At 40.0% G+C, this 26,061-nt stretch overlaps 1 long non-coding RNA gene across 1 annotated transcript; it reads right to left on the bottom strand.

Annotated features, from left to right (window-relative positions):
• Positions 1 to 879: 879 nt before the first annotated feature.
• LOC130149135 (uncharacterized) lies at positions 880 to 22,966 on the bottom strand. The gene is made up of 5 exons (XR_008821805.1): positions 22,880 to 22,966; positions 12,110 to 12,314; positions 10,494 to 10,653; positions 4,491 to 4,583; positions 880 to 2,123 (listed from the first exon to the last, which is right to left on the bottom strand). It is a non-coding gene; the product is annotated as an uncharacterized LOC130149135 (long non-coding RNA).
• Between the last annotated feature and the right edge of the window lie 3,095 nt (positions 22,967 to 26,061).

Below are 26,061 nucleotides of genomic sequence, written 5' to 3'. Positions count from 1 at the left end.
CTGGTAATGCCAGGAGTTTTGTCTTCAGCTGTTTCCTTCCTCTCCCTCAAAAATGTTGTTTATAATTGAAGGACTTGCTATGCTGGGTTCCTACCCAACAGATCTCCCCAGACTTGAAGCTTGAACTAGAGATATGCCAAGAATGTACAGAACAAAATCTCAAACAGCCATAACTCTTGTTTATAGCCATAAACGGGGTTATTCTGATTTATGTCTAATAAAGAAAGCCAAATGTTTTGTTACTGAGGTGCTTCTTCACTAACACCACTGGCACACCAGCCCATTACACTGCATAACTGAGATAACTTGCTACTGTTTCTTCCCAACATTTCTTGGAATCAAGTGGTAGAATGAAGAGCTCTTTACCTAATTTTTCAGCCCTTTCTTTGAATTTGGTGAGCCTCTTGAATAGCCATGGAATGGGCTTGGTGTCTGGATCACCAGGAAGGTCCAGAACTGTGCTATTTGTATCCATTACCAGTAGCATGTGCGAACTCATGAATGATTGATCTCACAACAGCTTAAGTATGCTCCATAAGTTCCTCTCAGGTTTTCTCCCACATCCATGAGGACTTGCAGTTTTAACCTCCATATCATCAATTCCTTATTATTTCTCTGTCTCAACTGTCTTTCCTTTACAACTGCTACAGTCTTGAATTAGGCCATTATTTCATCCTTGAAAATCAGTTTCCATTTACCCAGTTCACCATTTTTTGAAACCACAGTAACTCATGATTGCTGGGGCCAGAGGGGAATTGCCTGAGAGATGTGTAATGCACTGAGCTAACGTGTAAGGCTAAAGTATAAAATTTAAGTTATAAATGAAAGTGACAAGCAGAATTTTTCTCCACTTAGCTTTATTAATGATGCAGTATTTTATTGCCTGTGGCTGAAAGTATTTATTGTCATTGTGTTTAGCAGTAATTTGGCTTCATAATTCAGTTTACTTTTTACATTTTTTTCCCCATTATTTCCTCAATATCACTTTGTTTCCGTGCAGATTGCTGTCATAGTGTGTTCATGTAGTAAGTGTGTGGTCTTCTGAGAGAGAACACAGGCAGATTGGCATTAATCTGCAGAAGCAAAGGCTCAACTGTGGGCTTATTTTTAAGCATGTGAGTATGTGGCTGAAATCAATAGCTGCACAGATTGCCCTTCTAGTGTGACTAAGAAAACTGCACGTGTTTTTTTGGTTGTAGGCACAAACATGTATCTGGCAACATCAACCAATGTCTTCAACATTTATTTAATTACACAAAAAGTCCCACTGAGAGCAGAGGGAATATTTGTATGCTTTAAATTAAGTATCTCATGGGTCACAAGCAGTGGTAAGGATCTTGCAGATAAAATGCTTGAATGTGTATATCATATATTAGTGTTCAGAGAAAGACAATGAGAGTGATCACAAACAAGAAAAAAACTTTCAAGAGGAGAGTGTGAAAAGATGAAACGGTTTGATTTAGAAAGGAGAGGAATAAGAGCAAATGTATCAAAAGTATGTGAAACAGTGGCTGCTATTTAAATGGAAGAATGAGAATATCCCTTTTCTCTGATAAATAGTATAACAACAAGGAAAATAAAAGGCAAGCTGGAAGCCATTATAAGGAAACACTTTTTCTACAATATATAATTAGGTAATAGAATTCATTCTCAGAGGAAATGAGACCAATGAAGATTCCTAGTGAGACTGAGCATTCTCATGGATAAGAGTGGTACCTGGAGTTATGACAAGTGTGGTATACAAGCAATGTAATAATACTTATCGAAATGGCCATTGTGCTCCAGGGCTCAATGTAACCTAAATGAGAGTAATGCCGCAGTACAAAAGCAGAGGATACTTGACAGAAAGGACAAGCTATACCATATCTGTTTGATAGAAGGGTCTTCTGCCATCTTCTCAGTTATCTGGTGACAACCAGTCTCAAAAACAGCATTAATGCTTGGACAGACCCACAGTCTTTTCTTCTGTAGATCTAACCTAGTATGATTCTTCCAGTTCTTCTATGTATCTGTCTAACATCCTTTAAAGGGTATAGATTGGATAGTCAATGTATTGTCTCTTGGTAGCTTTGTGTAGTATATTACTAGTTCAATAGACTGTACATTTGAGAGATTTCTTCAATCTGTGTTGAAAAAGGAAAAAGGAGGTAAAAAAGACATTGGATCTTTATTTGGGTTTTTATTTGTTTGTTTTTTCTTAATTAATTGCAACAAACCCCCTTGATGATTGGGCTTTTCATTGCAGCATTTTTCAGCATTAGTGACCCTATCATCGACTATGTTTCTGTGCTTTCACCCCTCTTTATTGATTTTAATATTCTTTTCCTAAGATTAAAATTGTACGGTACGTTCAAATCAAGAGTCTTCATAGAGTAGTTCCTGCACTTTTGGCCATCTTTCATCTTTATTACCATCATTCTAAAGAGAATATAGAAGGATGATGGTCTTGATGCAATCCATAATGACCGTGACAGAGCAGAAGTAGCGTCATGAAACTGTGCTATAAGTACACGGAGAGCGTAAATAACAATGTGGTCTGACAATAGTGATTTTTTGCTTAAACTGTCATCCTCAAAAACATGGCTTTTTAAAGCTGATTCAAGGTGGGCACCTAAAATTCACAGGTTGCCAGCAACGCCAATTATGTGTATTACTTTGAGTTCTCGTGCAGCTTCAAGTGCGGATTAGAGAAGTTAACATCTTATGGGCACTGGAATGTTCACAGCAAATTGGTTCTGTTTCACTTCTCACTTCTGTTATATGTGCATCTTAATTGTTTAATGTAATATTTCTACTTAATTACAGGAAATGTCACTTACTATATTGATGGTAAAATGAACACTGGCAATGTAAATGACATTGTACATTTTTACAATGAGAGAAAATAATTAATTATGAGATGGAATAAATTAACTCATACATCAAATGCTTCTAAGAGGTGTAAGAGGTGGAGGTAGGAGGTGCTTCCAATTTAGTCCCTTCTGTAGAGCAAATTAGAATCCAATTATATTAGACACTGAAGAGCAGAAATGGTCTCCATGGCCTAGAAGAGCATATAATGGTACCTCACATTTATAGACATGCAAAGTTGAAGTTCATACACTGTAAGTATCATTGCACTTCTTATTTCAAGTCCATTGTAGCATCATAGCATATGCCTTCACAAATCTTATGGGAAAGCATAAATTCAGTCATGGCTAGTGTAAACCAGCTGGAGCATACTTGCAGGAGAGGGCACACGTGTAAGGAATCACAGTGAATATTATGAAGTAGAAGCTGCAAATTGATGACTTTAGGTCAGCCATGAAAAGTTTCTGGAAGCTTAGTCTTAGCTAGTAAAGAGGCTACAAGTCTATAAATTATTTCTGTTCATTGTCCAGAGATTTAAGCTATGGCAATCCCTGGGGATGAACACTATTCATCCAGTAATAAAGTCAGATTTCTAAAGAAGTGTGTATACTTGAGCCTTACTCTGCCTAACCAAGGTTTATTCTTTCTTTGCTTTCACGTAGAAGTATTTGATGCTTTCTATCAAGTTGGAGACACTACTCTGTTTTACACATTGAGCAGGAAATTTTTTGAGGAGCAGTGTTTTAAGAAGGGAAAAAATACATTTATTTGCCTGAAGAAGGACCCTTTTGTTCATGAACTTTTGATGCAGTATGCAGCATAAAGCTAACACCAGTCATCTCCAAGTGTTCACAAACAGTCCGGCAAAAGCTTTCAACATTTCCCTTTCAAATTTAGTGCAGCTATTCCTCAGGCTGAGAGGCCAACCAAAAATAAGGCAGGATTTGTTCTGGAGAGTAGGAAAGAAGAATAGGGAGGGGGAGTTGGATCAGCAGAGGGTCAAGGTTTTGAGCTTGGCAGAAAAGGAATGGCCAAGAGATAGAAGGAGACACAGAGAAGATTGAAAGATATTGAGGCTGATTATTAGATAGTCAGAGTGGGGATAGTCTTTGCTTTTATTTATTTTTGGTGAACTTTTTAAATAGAAGTAATTTTCATTCTGACACAGAGCATAAAGAGATTTTAAAATCTCTGTGTTTGCCATGAAGGAGAATTTGTTTTTTTCAGGCAACCATACTGCCAACCAGCATTGCACAGGCGTTATCTTCATATTACTCCCTCTGCTACATCCCTCCTGGTAGTTCTTTCCCTTCCCCATTCCTACTTTGTGTATGTATATTTACACACACACACACACACACACAGAGGATTCAAAATGCTGTTAACTTTCCTGGCGTCAAAAAGCAGTAGAAATAAGCATAAGTCACTAATAAATGTTACATCCCAAAGCTACAGCATGAAGAAAGATGGCCTCTTTCCCAGAAGCTGTGCACTGAATATTTAAATTTGTTTGAAAACCAGCACTGGATGTGGTGTTGATAGCCAGTGCACGTAGCTAAGTGCAAGTGGTGCAGACTGCAGTTAATTAGAAAGTTTGCTTTGCTAGGCTGTGACTACAGCAACTTCTTCTCATAAAATACCTTTCATGTACATAGCTGGAGAAAAAATGTTCCTCAAAGAAGTTCTGTCCACACGTTTAACAGTCCTCTAGAGTGTCACCAATTCACGACCTCCTAGATAAAAACAAATCAGCGTTAGTGTGAACATGCAAGGGGTTTTGAATGCCTTTATTGCATCTCGCTATTATCTAAAAATTTTCTCTTGAGTATACATTTTCTCTGGTATGCTTAGTGCTTTCTTCTTGTAAAATTCTTTTTCACATGCACTTATACGTACACTAAAAGTTTCGTGTGGTTGATATAATGTGTAAATTATTTGTCAATTGTGCGTTACACAGACAACTTGAGGATTTAAAAAATAATTTCATAGAGTCAAAATAATAGGAAAATGCTAATTTTTCATAGATACAGTTTGGCAACCAAGTCTAGTCCTTGAATATAAATAGCTAAATGTATTTGTGTTATTTGAAATAGTAAATCATTTTTTGATTATTTTTTTTTTATGTGAGGCAATGGGACAAGAGTGGAAGGACCAGAAAACAGGGACAATGCTTAATATATTACCTTTTCCCCCCCATTCATGGGGATTTATTTTGAAACCCAACCTGCTCAGGATTTTGGAATGGTTTTTTTGCCTGCATTTTAAATCCCTTGGTCCTAATTTGCTTTTCTCACGTATACCAGAATGTATTCAGCTTCCTTGAAGTCAGTGGACCTGCAAAGAAGTAAAACCTACAGAAGAAAATTAAACCTTTTAAAGCAAACTTACCCCATTACCTTCATAAAGGTGAAATTAGTTAGTTTCGTCTGTTAATCGCATGTCAAAGTCTGACATTATATAAAGCATTGGAAACTGGAGTCTCTTGCCTTGGAGGCAAGGATAAGCAGCAAATCCAAGTTTATAAATTGTTGACTGGAAACAATGGTCTAGAGATAACCTTGGAGAGGTTGTGAAAGACTTCACTGAAGTTTATTTGCATTGCAATTCTGCTGGAAGTCACAGAGACTTGGCTTCATACCTACTTACTGCCATTTATTTTTGATATGCCCCAAAGCATCCATGACACTTATTAAAATAGAACGGTGTCTAGGCAGCCAGCAACGCTACTGTATCTTGTTTCAGCAGTTACTCTATTTTAAGGAGTTCCAAAGAGGTTCAGTGTACATCTTCAGTGTACATCTACTATGTCTGTTGATTCATGTAGCTTGTGAAACCTTTGACCTAGATCAAAAATTCCAATATATAAGAGGGGAATCTGCGTGGCTTCCAGTGTGCACTTAGTGTTGTGTGTTAGCAAGATGTTCTTCTCATTTATACCATTTTCTTTATACTTTTTTGTACAAGCTACAGGTCATATTTGCTTGTAATCTAAAAAAAATCCACTTTGCTAATCTGTATTATGCACCTTTATATATCTGTGTGGTGTGTTTAGAAACCTTTGCTCGAAACATGCCTTTTTTGTTGCATAGTGTCATTAACACTTGTATCTGTAAGAATTTCCCTTTTATCTTGCTTTTGTGGCAAATTCTTTCTGCAGATTCTGGATGTGAGCCAGTCATGTTAGAGTGAAAATCAGAGCTATTCTCTCCTCAAGCCTGCCAATGTTCTCACAACAGGGAATATTAGTTTATAAATTACCCCAGGGACAAATGCCAGTCACACAAATCTCAGGACATCCACAGGAGCCAAATCACACCTTTCTGATATTTCACTTCTGTGAGCATCCATATTCAAATGTAAACAATGTTTACATTTAGAGCTGCATTCAGCATTATAAAAGTCCTCTTTGCCTCATGCATCTTGGTGAAATAGTTCTGTCTGAAATGTCTGTTTCTTACGGGTTGCCTTCTAATGTATTTTATTGGGGGAAAAAATCTGATGGGAAATAAACCAAACTGTCTAATTATTTGTGACATATTACCTATCAGAATATAACTGTCAGTAGAGGAACAAAAGGCCAGCTTCTCTTACAAAGTTTGTTCTCCTTGCTGGTAATTTGGTTTGCTTCTCCCAAAGAAGCAGTTTTGAACTGATGAGCATTTTGAGATAACGCCGTGACGTGGAGGGATTATGTCAGATAACATAGGCTGTAATGAGGTACATAAAAGGACAGTAAAACATCCCCTCAAAAGTAAAGGGTGTCAGGCTGGAAGGGTACATTCCAAATTGTTTCATTCAGCATATCACTGCATGAACCATTGCAGCTACACCGGCTGTGGATCCTCCTTACAAGAGCTAATTGTTGACAATTGTGTTGCCTGTTTCTGAGTCTTATTTAATACTTGATATTTCCTATCTGCAGTGCTGCTGTTGGATGTTGCATGATTAGGTTGTTTACAGCCCTGTCCTCCTCTTGGTGAATATGCTGGAAAAGCAGTTTCTCGCTTCAAAGGTCCAGGTCCACTATGTATCGCAAATGTCCTGAACGCTTCGCAGGGAAAAGAAATGACACAAACTATGACCCAATGGCCTGGAGGTGTAATTGGATTTCTAATTAGAGCGTAAGATATAAACTCATACATTTGCATTAAATTCATTTGTCTGAGGTCTCCTAAGTGTTTAGTACTTTCTGGCCTAGTCTACCTCAGAGTGAGTGTAAAATTTAATTCAGCTAAACTTTGCTTATTTATGCTTACGTAGTTTAATGTCCTGAATTTCCTTATACACAGAATGCAACTGAAATGTAATTGTGACTGGAGAGGAATCACACCAGCAAAACCAACAGCATGTGCACCTTCTTGTGTCTCATGGGCCACACAGCAGGGAGTAGATTCATTTAAACCTTCGTGGAGAAAAGGCGTAGAAACAATTATCCTGTGAGGAGCAGGGAGTGCGACTCAAGGATCTTTATGGGTCCCTTCCACCTTGACATAGTCTATGAATTCTGAGGACAATGGACTAAGGCAGGTTTGTGACTGTCTTTGTGGAACAAAAGTGCTGACAGGAGGGAAAAGACACCATGAGAAACAACATTTGTCAAGTAGAAAGGCAGAGAATTAGGTTGTGAGTTTAAGATCATGACAGGCAGAGTTAAGGTTGGCTGGAGGAAGGGATTAAGGGTGGGAGGGAGTATTATTGGACAAGTGTGTGGGAGTGATGTTAGACTGGACTTCAAAAATACTTCGCCATTTATCTTTTTGAAGATGATCAGTTAACCCCTATCAATTTGCACACCTCTCCCTCTGCTCACAGATACTGTCTACCAGCTCCAGACCTGCGTGTGCCCTCCTCTCCAGCTGACCTCGGTTCCCCTTACACCCTGCTCTTTTGGGGCAGTCTGAGGAGGACGGGCAACCACCTGGGACCCCCCCTGCTCAGGGGGCTAGCTCTTCCTCCTCTCTCCTCATTAACTGGCCCAGCCCCGGGCACCTCCTAGCAGGGACAGAGAGAGGGTGCCCCAGGAGGAGCAGTAGCCCTCCCTGCCGTGCACTCCCTCCCTCCAGCCCTAAGATGTTCTTTCCCACCATCTAAAATTGGCTCCAGGGTGGACCGCTGCAGAAGCCGCAGCAGGGCCCTAGGGACTTGGGGGCATGTGCGGGAACTGCTGCTCTAGAGAAAAACATTTTCCATGTTCTCTGTGGACAGCTTTTGTTTGTTTATGTTCAGATACAAATCTCCTCAATTGTTTGGGAATGATAGGTTTCTCCCCTTGGAACTGAAAAACACAACCTTAGCGAGATAGAGAAAAGTGGCTGGCATTCATAAGCTGCTGCTTGGCGCGAACAAAGGATATTGAGATAAGACAGTGTAAAAGAAAGGTTTCTGTTCTTCCCATTAAGGGCCTGATTATGCACAGATGCAGTACAGGCACGGGGGAGGCTGGGGAGAGAGAAGGGGCTGTGAAGTGGCAGGATCACAGATACATCACACACTGTGGGAATTTATCCATCAGCCTTCTCAACACCTCAGCAAACCAGGCTGGAGTAGTATTTCCTCTTTTTGTTTTTCTGGCTAACTGCGTAGTCAGAAATATCTAATATTAAAGCACATCAAAGACAAAGAGAGAGAGAGGAATGGAAAAGTATACAAATATTGGCCACTGTTTTTATGACTTTTTCAGCTCTGCAGAATTCTGGAAAACAAGATTTTATCAAAATCTTTAAGGTCCTGATTGTTTGGTCAGCTCCTTAGGCAGATTAGAAAATGAAAGCAAAGAAGTTTGTAGACTACAGTTTTCCTGCTTTTGTTTTTAATTTTTATATTGGATTTATGTGACATTGCAGTGAGATTGGGTCTGTTTACATTTCTTTCTATATTGTAATAACTTTTTTTGGGAAAAAAATGCTTAAAATAGTTATTACAAGTAGAAACCTTGGCTGGGCCCCTGAACTGGGTTCATTTGTTTTTTGATAGAAGTCAATGGAAAACTCGTATCAATGTCAATGCTTCTGAGTTTTTTTTCCTGCATTTGTCATGCCCAGATAGACAGGCGATAGATAGAGCACCACGCATGCCTAGATTATTTTTGCAATGAAAAAACTGACAGATATTAACAGACACTATTACAGTAACAAAATACTTCAGCACTGATTTCCAAAAAATGCACAACCTATAATTTTAATTTATAGAATAAACATTATTAGAATAATGCTTAGAGATTTTGTTTAGATTTCTTTCAGAATTGAAACAATTAGCATGGGTTGATGTAATCTAAAAACCATTTGTGCAGTGAAGAAAAGGATCAGTCCCACATTCTGTGTTAAACTAACACAGGTAAGCTTACTTTAGGACAACCCATTTGAAACTATTTATTTAGTAAAAAAAAACCCCTCCCTAAGTGTATTAATTATCTTTTTTGCTCAAATAGGAGTTTTTATATTTCTGTTTATATATATATATATATATACAGATCTGTGGATCTGTATAGGATCCACACCTGAACCTATTTTCTAAAGGTTGCTTTATCCCCTAGATGGAAATACCCTTCATATCTTACGAACCACGTCAATCACAACAGCAGCAGAATCTCTTCACAGCTGAATACAGACATTCAAAATCTTCAGCTAGTTCATCATATGGTAATTCACCCTGAAGACAGCACATCCCATCTGAGCTGCTGGCTCATTGCTGCCTCCCATCCAGCCCCTGGGTGCTGGTGTCCCCCTTCACGGACAGTGCACCGGCCGGTGTAGGACCTGGTCGAGCCTTTCCATGCACCCACAGTAAATGTTGACCCCAGTAGCCATCAGAGTTAAGTGAAACAATCCAAGGGAATCTCAGGTAGCAGGAGGTCATGTGGGTTTCCTGGAAACTTTGGAAACTTGCCCGAGTGTGGAGGCTTTGCAGTGTCACCCGGCTTGACCCTGAATGCCAAGTTCAAATCCCAACGGCCGTCTTCACAGCCAGCCTGCTGAGCAGAAGGCAGAGCTGTACTCCATGGCCAAAATACATAATGGACCAGATCCTCATCCTATGTAAATACAGAAATGATTGTAGCACGGCTACACCAATTGACTTTAATCAAGGCTTTGGGCCAAGAACTCAAAGGGCATGTCTACATGGCTCAAACCAGTGCCATATTACAGATCTCTGAGCTAGTTTCAAATATTTTCTTATATAATGCAGTGCAGTTCCATATTGTGATATTAACTTGGATCCTAGAAATGCCTCAGATTGCCAGTTAACTTGGCTACAACACATGGTTACAGCTATATACATACTGGTACATACGTATGGTGTCAAAGAGATCTTTGCATCCTGACATGTTGCATGCAATTGTGCCCAAAGTCACACAGATTCATCTGGTGACAGCAATACTTAGGGCTTGCATACCATCAGAACAACCTGATTTTTTTCTTTTTTAATCTTTTTAGTTATGCTTGAATAAACAAAACTGAACCCTGCTTTTGAAAGGAAAATAGATTTACTGTGTTACTGTGGTTATGCTCCTGGTGGGACATGCATTCACTGCTTTTCATTACACTGCATATATCTAGCCCTTCAGCCCTTGAGTGCTGGAGATGCTGGAAAGTCTGGAAACCTTTCTCAGTGAGCCCAGTGACTAAAAATTACCATCTACCTACCTGAAATTATTCAGGTCCTTTCCTCGTGGACTGTTGGATGAGATGGATGTGCACAGTCCTGCTGCCGATGGCAGCAGAAAGGGCACAGATGGAATCAGCTGGTCGGTGACATCCCACTCCATCTTCTTGCACAACAAAACCAGCTGCGTCAAATGCCAGACTATTGTGGGAGAAAATAACGTTACCAAGCAGTCACTGCATATTTCTGTGATTTTCAGAATGGCTCCTTTCCCAGGTAACTTGAGATACAGCGTGACTGTCCCCGTGTACCTACTACACTGATGTGCAGAGGGTTTATATAAATCAGTGCTGGAAAAAGGCCGTTTTTAAGTTTGTTTTTTGATCTCTTGAGGGAGCAATCCAGTGGGTTTATTTGTTTTATCATGCTCACTGCTGCTTAAAAGAAGACAAAATGTGGCAAGCAGCTCATTAAGAGAGAGAGATTGGATCTGTGTTAATATGCAAATGCTAACCCATTAGGACCCTGCTCATACACCAATCAATCAATTAACTCATCTGTCTCTGTATTGTTCATTATTTGAAAAATGCTTTTAATCATTTTGCTATGCATTAATTAATAGCATGCCTAGTTGAAAAGAAAAAAAGAAATTTAGCATTCCTTGGGGCTTACATGTACAAATATTTAGTATTCAGCTGTGATTCCATGATTAAGATGTATCATGTAGCGAAAGATAACACAGGGATTTACAGGAGCACAGATGCAGGGCAATTTGATTTTTTATCAACTATTTCATATATATCTTTTATAAAGCACTTGATAGAGCAAGCTATTATATGTAATAGATTTATAAAAAATAAATGCAGAATTGCAGAAAGAGAAACCAAGAGGATAAAATATGTGTTACCTTTTGCTATTTAAGAGGTATCTGTGGGCCAAATTAATAGCAAATGGACACAACCCTACTGACTTCAAAAGAAATACTATAGGACATGCAAATTTATCTCAAAAATTCAGTAAGATAGCAATAGACAGAAAAGCTATTCCAGATGGAGCTGAATTTTCTAAACAATAGTGACTTTCTATTAAAAGAATATATATATCAGCTGAGGAAGGAAATGGGTCACACAATAAGGCGATGAAAATTCTAAACTGAGCAATAGCTTTGCAGTGGGACAGGCAATTTGAAACTGGTACAGAGCTATGTGGAATTATTTGAGACTAGGATGAGCTGAGCTTCCTGAATATCCTAGAAGTCGGGCAGCATTATTTTAGAAATACTGTATGCTGGAGTTTGGGGATGTTGTAGAAAAAGGAAGAACAGCAGTCAAGGTGAGAGGAGACTGATATACATGAGAATTTAAACAAAGGTGACAGTCACAGATTGTCTGAAGCAGATTTATAGATGCAGGAAAAATAGGAACTGAGAAAAGTTCAGGAACAAGGATGAAATGAAGGTGACAAAGAGGTAAAGCAAAATGTGAAGCCTGGTTTTGAAAGAGTCAGGAGTGATTGTACGGGGCAAAAGGATGTTTCTCTGCTGTGTGCAGAGCACTATTTCTCTCCTCCAGATGAATATGGCTTTTTACGCAGGTAAGTAATCCCATTAATTTAATTTTCTTTCATATCAGCTGTTGACTTCAAAGAAACTCTGTACCTGAATATAGGCTCACAGATGCAGTGATGTGCAGGCTCAGTTTTCAGTCTGACCTAACAGCCAGTTTCTGTGTTGCCCCAGGGTCTCATCCTTGTCCCTGTGTCAGAGAGCCTTTGGTGCCCTGTTTGCATCATCAGGAATGAATGGCTCCTCTCTTTCACTGTGTCCTTCTTCATGTGGCCATTGCCAGAGCGATCCCTGTGTCCTGGGACAAAGAGAAATACATTGCTGCTCGAGGGTTTGCATTTTCCGCCTGCTCTGTTGTTAGTCATTTAGTCGAAGGAGACTAGGAAAACCCATGCATTATGGACTGCTAATTCTCGGCACACATCTGCCTTGTTAAGTATGACTCACCAAGCTCAAATGCAGAGTGTTTATCCATTTGAAATCCTAAAGCTTTTACTGTAACAGAAGGAAAATGACTGATCCCCTCACTTAAAGGGTTGTTTTCCAAAATGTTACTATACTAAGGATTTCTAGGAACATCATTGCTTCCATAGATAAAGCATGGAGTTAGATTTTATTAGTCAATGTGTGTTAAGCAATGTGCATACAGAGTTGAAATGCTAGCTACAGTTGTGAATTAACCCTTATTTTTATATGGCACTAGCTTATGCCCTTTTTTTATTTTTTTCTGTCTGAGTTTTGTGAGTTGTGTTTATACATTCTATTTTGGGAGGATATTTGAGAATCTGTTCAAAAGCAGCATGGAATAGTAAAATAAGGAGAGGACAGGACCTCACCATTTATAACTCAGGTCATGCCACTTATTTACCATTTATTACTAATGTTATTTTTCCCTAAAAATATTAATATACATTTTTGTTTAACCATAATATTTTTTTTAGACACAAATAACAGATTGTCCCTTTCTTCGATATTTTTTTTTTGAAGCTCCTGAAAACGGAAGCAGAAAAAATGGTTCAAAAAAACAAATGAAGGTGCTTGTTCAAGGTCATCCTCCAGGCGGGTAGCAGATCTGGAAGCAGATAAACACCGAATTGGTGAGTGAGCACTGTGGAAATGCCAAGGACTAAAGCATATGGTTTATTCTGAGGTGTGTAAAATAGAACTACTTGTATAATTCAACCTATACTTTAACCGACTATATGCCCTATAACACTCACAATATACCAGGCTTCGGGGGGAAAATGGCGTTATGGAAGAGACGGCAGCTTCTGAGCTGGAGCTGACTGTGGGGTGGTACCTCGGCAGATGTGCTGACTGCAGGCGTTGCTTCTGGAGAAGAGACAGTTCCCTGCACTACGCTTTGGGTGTTTCATAACTGCTCTCAAAAGAGACAAAAGGGCTTGCTAGAAAGAACTGGTTAGAATGTCTGTAAGTGTGTAAGATTTGGATGTAAATTTTTTAACTGATGTGGCTTTGAAAAGTTTTCTAGGCTTTCAGATGGTAAAAGAAGAAAAAATGGGTTTTCTTCACCGCTTTCATTAGAAGAACTGGAATTGAATTTCTGCAAGAAATTGCACCTGTAAGAACATAGAGCATCTTTATTTTAAAAAAAAATAGTTCAACTGAAAATTTTTGACCAGCTCTAATTTTGAACATTACACAAACACCATGCCTTTCCTTGTTGTAGGAAGTGGAGTTTGCTAGCAGCAGCAGTGGGGATGGTGCCTAACTCCTCTGGAAAACCACTGTGTTAATGTGACGGGAAGCGGCTACAAGATTTGGGAATCTTTTCTTTATTAAAAGCCATCATTCACTCACTGACAGGAAGGACAAATAAATTATTGTGGCAATGGCCCAAGATGTGAAAGCTTTGGCATTCATTCCTTACTCTACTTCTGTGCTCTGAGCCTTGAACTAAAACATTCTCAGAAGTATTAAATGCTGAGCTGGTTTTATTTTAATTTGTCATCCATACACCAGGAGTTTCGACACTTCCCTGCTTCAGATAGAGTATTGGGTGGAAAAAGAGCATGTGATGTCTGTGAAGTTGTATGGCCCCAAAAGCCAGCAAAACATCCAAGGTCCTGTTGCTAAGGAATATTAAACAGGAATTCTGGGGACAGAGGAGATATTGTATCTGACAGTATCCCAAATTCTGGTGGACACAAAGGAAATTAATAAACTGGGACTTATTAATCTCAGTACCATTTAAAAGGTTTGGACAATGCGTTCTTACTGGGAAAGGGCAAAAATCAGTAATGGAAGTCTTATTTTCAAGACATTAAACAGGAAATTCCAAACAATGAAAAGTTTAAAACATTAAATCTAGCACTAAGACGATGAGTGTATTTCCTTTCATATGTATTCGTTTAGATATGAAAAGAGTGAATAACATTTATTGCCTTTTTTTCAGTGGTAAAGGCAACATTTTTTAAAAAGTCCTAGGCATCTGGTCATGGGATATGTTTATACATAGCTAGGCCAGATAGGCTGCAGATTTTATGGGTTTGTGTATGGAGATGCAGAAATCGCATAACTCAGTGCCGATCTCCCCTGCATTCTTGGGAAGAGAGAACTGCGCAACTAAGCACTTCTGATGCTTGAAGAATTCACCAAGAGACATTCGCCTAACCCTGTGATTACTTCTATCTGTGCCTATAAACATACTGTAAATCATTATGGTATGGGAAATTGTCTCCTTGCATTGATTGCAGATAACAGATGACATTTTAAACAAGAAAAAAATGAAGTCCTCCTGCTCCTGACATTTTCACCACTTCTTTTCTTTACTAATTTTCAGTGTCAGAGACAGTTTGTGCCAAAGTGCTAAAGTGTTGCTTCCATAGATTTGCAAAGTGAATTAAGCTATCCATCCATCTCCTCTGAAGAGCGTATCGATATGCTCCTTGCTGTGTGTGAAGAACAAGAGAAACAGCTTTTCAGAGGCATGGTACTGGTGATTATATTTAAGAATTAACAGTTAAGCTACTGCTTTTCAAAAGAGATGTACACTTGCTTAGATTTTGGCCCTCTGTCTCTGAGAAATCTGTGACTAACTGTTCAAAATGGAGGCACGCACCCATTAGTGCATTGCCTTGTACCCCAGCTCCCCCCCTGCCCCCTTGCTTTATCTCTCAGAGCTGTTTGGTAGGTTTGTTGCCAGAGTTAGTCACAGAAATCTGGATATATGCCAATGAAAGGCCTGCACCTTTCAAACCCAACCCCCTTTCAGTCACCATAAATGTGTTATCCCCAGGAAATCTGCTCCCAGCATGTTATCTGCCAGATCCATGAGTCTCCCGTAAGAAATATGAAAGCCAGGGAAAAAAAATTCCTCTCTGGATCGATACAGTCACTAGTCCTGAGTCATTAAAATTGATGAGCAAGGTTTCCTGAAACAGAAGGTCTTATACAATAGTAAGTAAATAAGCAAAAGTGTGCACGTATTGGAGTCTTTTATTTCAGTCATATTTTCAGAGCTCTCAAGTTCACATTTTCCCATTTTATTTCATAAACTAGGGCTAGAATTTTCATATAAAAAAATGAAATGGAGATCCCATTTTTTTTTCCCATGGCTCCAGGAACTGCGACTTTAAAAAGTCTTTCCCCAGCACCTCCAAGTATTCCAATATCTTTACAGTTAAATTCCAGTAATGACTGCTGACTTCAATGCTTTTTTAAAAATGTAATATATGCCACTATGCTCGGGAGTGCTTTGCAGAAAGAAATGCATTTAAATAGATACAAGTGCTTCTAGCATGATTAAAAATTGTTTGTCTCTTAAGTAATTTTGGTGGGGAACAAAAAATAGTGACATGACAATCGTGAAACAATGTAGATGATCCATCCTGGACTCCACCAGCTAGTGACCAGTTCTCTGTCAGTCCACATTTGTGTGTATAGACCTTTAAAAAAAAAACCCACCAGATGCCCAAAGCAGAAGAGCAGAGGGACCAGCTTAGGAACCTATGCAGCTGATCGCTGGCCTGGGGTTGTGCATGCTTCTGTCTGAGTCCTTGTTTGACCTCAGGAGAGATCTTGCCCTCTCCCTCCACCTTGTGCCTTATTTATCCTGTTTGTAAGATGGGGTTAATGGTTTTGACTTCTTTAGTAAAGCATGTGGAGATATGCCAGTGAAAACTGGCAAGGACTGTTACAATGGCTGTAATGGCCATTCTCAGGGCTTTGGCAATAATGAAGATAGTACAAACCCAGAAATAGTTTCACTACACAGGCACTCATCAGGTGCAAAAATATGAATTGCATCAAATACCAATTGCATCTTTTGGGGAGCAAATCTATTTCTCCGTTTATTTGAAGGTTAACATCTTTTTGTATGGTTTCTAGAGGATCCCTCTTAGCAGGCTATGCCTGTCTGAGCAAAATATCAAACCAGCAGTGACATGCTTTGCTGAAACACACCTTTCAAGGTTATTTGCTGGGAACTAACATTTTGTCTAATTCCTTCGTGGAGCTACAGTATCCCACTGTTGCATTTGCACTTCTCTGCTAAGCCTGGTCTCTAGAGCCAGCTAAATCATATCCCTAATGCTTCTGGTGTGGTCTAGGCCTTCAGGTCTGAATCTTATCCCTTTCCCTTACATCTAATAACCACAGCAATACCATTTTGGTTAAGCACTTAACTTGATTTCCTCTTTCTGAGTGACATTCTCCCTGGGAGCTTTGTGTGGCAGGGCCATACCACAAGAGTGATGAAGTCCATGTGGCTGCATTGCTTCTAGACAATGTCTTGAACAAACGTGGTCCTGAACCCAACTCCCATTTACTTTGCCTGTGGGTCTGGTTGCTGTCTGCAGCACAGATATTAATGTGTCTTCCTTGAGAATTCCTCAGGATTTGTCCCCACTGGGAAATCGGTAGTGTTTTGCCAGGGATTTTAAAAGAAAGCCCAGCCAAAATTTTGGCACAGCATGAATATGAAACAAATAGTAGGAAGAGACCATGGGATCAATAAATATCTTTGGCCAAAAAACTTTTGCTTCAAAAAAAAAATAATCTGGGAGGCAATTACATTGCTTGAATTAAAACCCTGTTAAATAAGGGCACCGACTACAATGAATCAGTCAGAAGTCCAAGTTTTTTTCTAGCAGGTTGTAGCCCATAGTGACAACAGACTGATTAACACTGAAACTGCCTCCAGCAAGAGGATCCTGTGTCAGGAGATGAGACCTGTGCATTACTCACAGAGGTCTCCTGGAGAGGCCAAGGCACTTTCAGCTGTGCTGTTTCAGTCTTACAGTGGATCAAAATGTACAAGCTTGGAAATGAACAGGAGAACATTTCACCTGTCTTAGAAGTTTAAGATATTAATATGCATAATATAATTTGAGTCATTTCTATAGTTCCCATCCTGTTAGCTACACATCAGGATCTAAATACTATGCTTTTGGAAAAAAGTTGTTTTGTTGCTTTTTTTAAAAAAAATAAACCTTTCTCTCTACTCTCCTTCCCCTCTCCCCTTTTCTCCTCTTTCGTAAATCTTTCATAATCAAGATACTTTTCTCATTACAATTCCTGTGTTTGACATTAAAAAATGTTTTAAAATTCATAGCACATTGCTTGATGTTAAACTTTGCTCAATAATAGACCATTAGTTTACTTGATGCATGACTCTCTGAATACTTTCTACCAGTAAATATAACAAACTCATGATAATTACTATGTGTAACATGTTTGCATTCAAACATGACCTTGAACTTACTTCTCAAACATTTCAGAAATGTCAGCTATGATGATGATCTTTGTTCATTACTGAAAGGAGTTTCTGCCTCTGAATTGTGTAACACACATTTATATCTATTAAAAATGATACAGTAGAACTATTTTTATTGTTTAAAACTTTTAAAACACTTTTAAATCTCGGTAGCCCTCTGAGTCATGCAATCCTGTGACCATCTCAGCACTTTTCCAATCCAAAAGACTATTAAAAGCTTTGACAAAAGAAACCTTAATTCATTTCAGAAGTGGTGACAAGGCCAGCCTGTACACTTATTAACACTCTGCTAAAAATGACACAGGCATATAGCAGCACATTTTGTTAAGAGGTGTACAGTCCTAATTTAAAAAGCAAATGGTATTATTTTGTGTAGAAACGAATGTACTATGGTGTTCATCTATGCTGGAAAACATCTGCAGCAAGTGAAGGCAATACAGTAATATAACCCCTGCCTTTTTAATCACCTGATCTTAATGTTGATCCGTCAGTTCCAGCTGGATCAGCTCCTCTGCAGTGACTGTGATAGCTCAATGGTGCGTTCCCTTGCCTAAGGCTCATCTCCCTCTGTGGCAGGAGGGTGTCTGGGGCACAGAACGGACCATCGCCTCCATTCTGCAGGGCCATGGTAGCTTGGTTCCCTGTCCTTGGTTTAGGCAGCAAGCTAAGGAGGCTACAGCTGACCAAATGGTTCAGGCAGCTTGCCATGGTAAGAGAAAACATTTCAGCGTGAGATACCTTGATGGTGAAAACACAGAGCTGCCAAAGCCTATGCCTTCTAATTGATGACAACAACCTTTAACTTGCAGCTGAGAAGTGACCCTAATCTACACCATGTTCTGCAATCATTTAATAGCTTTGCTCCCAGTGGAAAAAAAAACCCAAACCAATTCTCATAAGGAAGAAATTGGCTTTTGTCTAAGAACTGATGTGGTGTAAAACCTAAGTGACTGCCTCCAAACCAGAACATGATACCATCTCAGCTGGAGCTGCCTGTATTCAGAAGATCCCTGTTCCCATCAGTGTATCTTACTCAAATGCTACATTCACGAAGAGTTAAAATTAGAGAGTCTCTGTCCTTGTGCTAAAAGCAGCAGCCAGATCCACTTCTCTGATGCCTGTTTGCTTCCAAAGCACTGAGACTGCTTTTAATAACAAAGTGAAAGTGACACTGGTGCCAGTCATTTATATTCCCCTATGCGCATTTACATTCAGCTTCTCCTGCGTCTTTCCTAAATTAGGTACTGTCCACATTAGAATTCAATCCATGCCATCCACAGCTATGTTTAAATGTGGTTGCATACTAGTATGATTCCAGCATACCATTCCTGACCACAGGGGAACAAGGATTTTTAAACTGTTGTTGCTATTTCCCTTCCCTCCCAAAGCAGTGTTAGCTGCACCGTGCTGTTAATTGGCATGTCAGGCCTCCAGCTGATATAAATTGTGTGATTTTGGTAAAACCATATATATTTTGACCTGTCTAGACTCTGCTTCTGTTTCTTTCGATACACTATACGGATTGTGATTTGGTACCACCGTTATTCTGGCAGGCAGAAAATGCATGGATCATGTTGCTCAGTTCTACTGGAGGATGCTCCGACCTTTTTGGGGAGAGATGCAGAATGGCATGAAAAGATCCCTCTGTTATCAAAAACATTGCATGAGAGTTCTGTTAAACAGGAATAATAGCAAACCCACTCATAGCATCTCAGCAGCAAGGATATTCATTCCTCTCAGAGGTTAAATGCTGCAGTTATGGCTAAAAAAGTATTAAGAGGACCTTTTGAGGAAGAATTCTTTACACAAAAACATGCCATGCATTCTGCTGGCTTTGTACTTTTGGAAATATACTTGCTTTATATTTTTTGAAAATGGAGATTTTAGATAATGTGATTTGACCTGTATCACTCAGTGGAATAATGCACTAGTGTAAAGCTGACCCATGTATCAGTGATTCAAGGCTGTGGACAATTTAACCCTTTAGACTTCTGTTTGAAGAGCCATTAGAAGCTGCCTTTACACGATGATGGACAAGTAAATGCCCCGCAGTTCACAAAGTAGCAATGCAACAACTGCATTTTCAACCCCTCTGATTCAATCTGGTCCAAAACCTGACATCTCAGAGCAGAGATTGGGGCTAAAATTTGTAAATCAGACTGGAGGTGGTCCACCAGTTTGCTTGTTGCTATTCAGTGAATGATGGAATAACCTTCCTCATGTGGAAGTCAGGTTTAAATCCTTGCCTGTGCCTTAGCTCATGTGGTTAAAAACTAAGCAGCGGTTCACATTCAAACCCTGCTGTAGACCTATGTAGGGCAGAGAATAAGTTTTTGACTCTTTAAGGTCAGAGAAAAATTGCAGTTTAAAACAGCAAGTTGCATTTTTTTTGCTGTATCATCAGGAAGTCAGTCCAGGAATTGCTACAGAAACATTTCTGACAGGGCAGACAATGCAGTTTCTCATATAGGAAAAATAAGAGGTTATATCCTTAAAAAGATCTTGGAAGCTTTTAAAGGAAAAGTATCTCAAGTTTCAATTAGGCATCTACCTTGAAAGACCTGGTACTTGGCTCTTCTACCCAGGCCTGTATGTACATATGCACCCACCACTAGCAAGTAATGTAAAAGTCAAAATTAATTTTTTGAGCACACTGTTGAGTATGGTGGCATTTCTGTGAAGAGTTTGAGAAAGGGAACATTGCCCAGGGAAAGAACAATGCTTGTTTCTTGAGCAAGGGGGTAGGTTTGTCTCCAGGAGATCAGTCTGTGTAACAGACTTACTAACTGGCATTGGGCAAGCCACTTCAGTCAGGACTCTGGGAAGCCACTAATATCATACAAAGAGAGCTAGTAAAAGCTAGGAACATAATAGCCTTTTGCCCCTGACCTGTCAGTAACTTCCCCTCTGCTTTTGGTCTGCCGCTGTCCCAAGAGAACATTCATCATCATGTGCCGCATCCCCCCCCTCCCCGCCTCCTGCCTGGCATTGCTGATTTGAAGATGGCTTGCTGGTGGCTGGCAGAGATTACAGCAGCCACAGAAGCTGAATGAGGGCTAAGGGGCTGCCTGTTGGTCACTCTTTTGTAGAGAAATGAAAGGAAGGCTGAGTTAGGGTTGGAAAATGTTCTTGAGTGAGAAATACTGCTTCTGATTCACCTATGGAGAATCTATTTTACTTTTTAAGTAAAAAAATAAGAAGTAAAAAAAAATCTTCTACTTTTTAAGTAATTTTAAGTGAAATTTACTGATTTGTGAAATTGACTTATTTTCTTAAGTAAAAAATAAGAAGTAAAAAAGTAAAAATATATTACTTTGTAAGTCTCGTGGGAGGGAAGCCTTTAATGGAAAAGTATCTCAAGCTTCAATTAGGATACTATCTCAAAAATGTCTCAAGATCATAAATGGGAATTATCTAATTTGATTTACCTCATTTTTATACCAGCTAAGAATGTGACCCTCTACATCTGCAGATATCTTCAGTCAGAAATTATCCTTCTTTGTGAACTGTTTCAAAGCCTTTGATGAGCTGTTGAATGGCAAATTTCAGTGCTTTAGGCCACCTTCTTTTACTTAATGGAATATTTGTGCAATTAAAGAGATAACATTTTTCTGGTGTGGTGTACATTTGAGTGCTGCTAGCTCTGTCTTCCTATAGAAGAAAAGAACTTTCTTTGATGGGAATAACCAAAAGAAGTAGGTGGACTAATTTTTGTTTGGGGTCTGTGAAGGAGTTTTTGTTTTCAAACAGAAACATTCTTTTGATTAATGGACTTTCAGTCTTCAAAATGCCTTTGGTATGTCCATGTTTGGATGAAAAGCATGTGTTCACCTTCTAATAAGCTGTTATACTACTGCTGGCACAACTTCTTACCACAGGTTTGCCACAGGAACCATGATTCACACTATCATGTGTTCCAGACTACTTAAAATTACAGTTATTAAGCAGTTCTGAGAAAGGCAAAACTCTTTAAAAATCAGCACGTCCTGCAGGCCCTCAACTGTTTTACAAACATGTCAGATATCTCATCTCTGCCACTACCCCACTACGAACACAGACATGCATTTTTATAAGGTTAGGTCCTGAGCTATATCCTGCAACAATCTCCTTTGACCCATTCGCCCTCTTTTCCCTTTCACCTTCCAGTTTTTTTGCTACTACTTACCACTTCGTGTTTTCACTTCCCTGATACTATTTCAGAGCGACCCTTGCTCTCTTTTCTCTTTAGCTTCTCACCAACCCCTCTTTCACTCCACACTTCCCCCTACACCACAACCAGTGTGCATCCAAATAGCAGACCTGGATCCTACTACAATGTTAACCGATATCCAACAGAGCCAGATTTGGGTTTCCCTTATTGTCAGTCTTGCCAGCCTAGTGACCTAGTGAGTTCACCAATTTTGTTTTCACTTTAGGAAAAAAAAAAAAGGGGGGGGGGGGGGGGAAGCTAGGGGGAAAAAAGTTAGAGAACCCTATTGCAAAGGGCAATAGGTTTTTTTTTACATGGGTGTGTCTGTCATGCTGGGGCCCACAGCTTAAAATAAATAAAATCCTGGGATCACTGTGCTAGCTAATTTGCGAGATAAGCCTTTTATGCCAGAGATTTTGTCTGGACAAAGTGACCAGGCTGGAGAGCTGAATATGCAAGCAGACCACTTAGCCTGCCTCTTGCATCACATGCACACATAACTAATACATTAATCATCAACGTTCAAACACAGTTACCAGATATGATGCCCGAAATAACTTGTCTCTCTGTTATTTTTGTTGACCTACCCTATTTCTTCACTTTGGTCTCTTGTTCCTAACCCTCATTCACTTTTGGTTTTGAAATCGTGTGGACAGATCAAGAGTTTTGTGAAGCCCTTCCTGGTCTAACTTTGCCTTTGTATGAGATACCCCTCTGATATGCCAGGCATCACCGCTGGCTATTAACTTTCACTTAACAGGCTATGAATTAATTTACCACGCTGACACGGGCAGTTGGAGGCGCAGCATGAGTCACAACTCACGTTATAGTTTGTACAATTATATCCCAGCCATTTGAGCTAATTGAGTCAAATGATACAGTGTCACAGGACTTACTGTAAGGCTGGGGGATTTCTCCTCCTGCCTGAGCTGCTCACCTTCACCTGCCAGCGGCTCCCAGCACTCGGTGTCACCGCTGCCGGGGCCCCGCTGGCCGCTGCGCTCCTGCCGAGCCACAACCTCTTGTGGCTTTACTCGGAAGAGGAATGGAAAGTCACGGAGTAAAACTGCTCTGAAATGTGGTGGTGTGGTGGTTTGGGGAGGCGGGGGTTAGTTATTTTTTTGGTGGTTTTTTTTCTTTCTTCTTTTTTTCCTGCCCAAGCTTCAGTTCCGTGCCCAAGGAGGGCTGGGTCTCATTCTTGCACTGCCTTTTCCCATATGCAATTCCTTCCCTTGCCATGGGTTTAGTCCCGTTTGACAGCAGGATAAACGGCAGCAGCATTTACACCTGTGTTGTAATAAAGCATTGCATTTAAATGGGCACGTTTTACTTGGGTTGTAAATTACTTTGCAGATGTAAATTAAGCCAGCCTCCTGTCAGCTCTGGGAGATAAACAAAGAGCATTATATCCATTTTAGAGGTGGATAATCTGAGGCACAAAGGACACTAGGGGAGAAGCTTGGCTGCCTGTATTAGGCACCTCAGTCCCAATGAATAGATGGCGAGCTGTCACTTGCGCTGGGGAGCAGCTACTCCTGCGACAGCGTCAGGTTGTCTGTGAAGTCTTTGAACGGCATTTCGCAGCCATGCGCGGTAAAAGCCTGGGGGGATGTTTACACATTGAGTCCCCAAAATTAAGCCTAAGGAAAAAAATTTCACCGAGATTACTTTCAAGGGGAAATCTGATGGTTAATCAAATTAATTGTTGCGGCTTGTGAAAAATCCGAAATTGACTTCAACAGGAAAAAAAAATATTCTGACTTCTTTGGAAAAGTGTTTGATTTATCACTCAGATACTACAACACTTTCTGTGAAATTAGGAGAGCAGAATGACTCTGGGAGTGTGCTCTGAAGTAGGGTCCAGAGGCATCTTTCAGTCACCTGGGGTTTGGATAAGGATGAACCCCAGGAGGGCTTCTTGTGCAGATTACAGAAACGGGGGCTGGGATTCTGCTGGGGCTTTCAAGTCATTTCACAAAATCCTTGCCTCATTTGTCAACACCCAAACTATGAGATGTGAGAGTCACTCCGTAGTGGAGAGCTAGTGGGGTGTGGGATAGTCATGCCTCGGGGCAGGACCTGTGAGAGGTCTCAGAAGTCCTCTCCAAGTCCTAGAAGAAGTGATCTTCTAAAGGCAGCCAGGAGGGAAAAGTGCCAGTGGTGGTTTTGGCTGAAGGTTGACAGGCTGTTATGGAATAACCTTTCTCGCAGTAAGTCAGAGCCCAGAGGGATTGACTTTTCACCCCTACAGATGCTGCTCTTTCTTTGGAAGTCAAGTAGTGACTCCTACCAGCTTTTCAAACCACTGACTCGCAGAGGATTTTTAATTTACTGAAACAAGCCTAATTCAGTCAGGGTTTTTTTCCTGGATACCAGGAACTGATGTATTCCCTTTATAGTAGAGCTGACAGTAAAATGCATCACTGGAAAGAAAAGTATCCCTCCCTCCTGTTTTATTTCTCTTTTTAACCCCTGCTATAAAATAACCTTTGGTTTTATGCTTTGCTCAAATAACATATATGATTCACGTCTGGTGATTCCACATATGAAAAGAGCAGCTTTCACCAGGTAAGATTTTCTCATTTAATTCCATTACCTGACTTCATACTGGACTGACATTCTTACAGTTCAGAAAGGTCTGTTTTTCCGATGTAAAACACTTGAAGAAAAGGTCAAAACAATGCAACGTTGATTTAGATGCTACACGGGGACCATTTGCACGTAACCTAGTTGCAGGAGTACATATTAATCTTAACTTCAGACTGAAATTTAAGAGGTATGCAAATTATAAGTGCTGGCCAATTTATTACCTTGCCCTCTTGGCTACAAATTGCCTTTGAACCACTAGGCACCCGGGCACAGCAGCGTGCCATAGCCGTCACTCGGAATGGATGGCCAGAAGAGGAGAAGCTATACTCTCACACCAACAAAATTTGTTCTTGGTGGAGATCTATTTATACATTTAGAAAAAAATGCAAAACACCTGCTGAAGCATTTCACTAATAGTGGAAATATTTACTGAATTATTCTGAGTGACGACCTAATCTACATGTTGATTTGCTTGGCATCTGCTGGGATACTGGAGGAAGAAACCCGCTCAGAACCACAGAACTCACAGAATAGAAATGTGGGTGGGAGGTTGTCTCTGAAGGATGTTCACTCCAATCTCCTGCTTGAGGCAGGCCTGTCACGAGCACTAGATCAAATCAGCTATGGCTTTGTCTACCCTAAATCTTTAAAATCTCCTGGGATGGTGATTCCACAGCATCCCTGGGCTGCCTTTTCTAGCATTTCTTCATACTTCCAGTGAAAAAAACGTATCTGTTTCACCAACCGAAACCTTCCAAGCTTGCAGTTTGTGGCTGTTGCCCCTGGCTGTGTTGTCTGTTACAAGTGGGAAGGGTTTGTCCTTCTCAGCTTCGTGACTACTCTTCAAGTAATTGTAGGAAATCCTGGAGGAAATAAGGAAAGGCTGTCTTACCATATTTGTTCATAAATTTGAAAAGTTCTATATTAAAATATACCAGACAACAGCTACTGGGCTGCAGACCTCATTCATATGAGCCTTTCTAAATCTCGCAGCTGAGATTCATCCTACAGAGGTGAAGTGCCCCCGTTAGGAAGACAGTCCTGCAATTCCCATCAAGAGCCAGTGGAAAAGATTTCAGGCTACCAGTATCAGGTTCTGGAGGTGCCTGACTCACACCACTGCTGGTATTAGTTAACTCAGCAGCTGGGGACAGCTGCCTGAAAGTAGGTGGAATTTGATGCTTTACATGTCCCGTACTGGGTATGATATATTTTCTGTGTGGAAGAAGAGAGTACATCTTACCCTGACCCAAAGTGTTAAAATAGCAAAGGCCAGCCTGGGTGTCACATGTCGCTATTGTTCTTAACACGTTAAGAAAAAAAATCCACAATTTTTCCTTCTTATTTTCTATGTTCCTTAAAACTTGCATCAGCTTTTATTTCCTTCTAAAATGAGAATAAGATCATCAGAAACTAATTAGATCTGATTCTAGTGTAAAACCACGATGGAAAGTCTTCTGAAATGTCAAAGCTGCCACAGTTATTACTTATCATGGGCTCTAAGGGAGCCAGAGTAGTTTCCGGGCTTTG

This window comes from Falco biarmicus, chromosome 4, assembly GCF_023638135.1.
Source record: "Falco biarmicus isolate bFalBia1 chromosome 4, bFalBia1.pri, whole genome shotgun sequence".
Taxonomy (NCBI): domain Eukaryota; kingdom Metazoa; phylum Chordata; class Aves; order Falconiformes; family Falconidae; genus Falco; species Falco biarmicus.
This window is presented reverse-complemented; position numbering and strand designations above follow the sequence as displayed.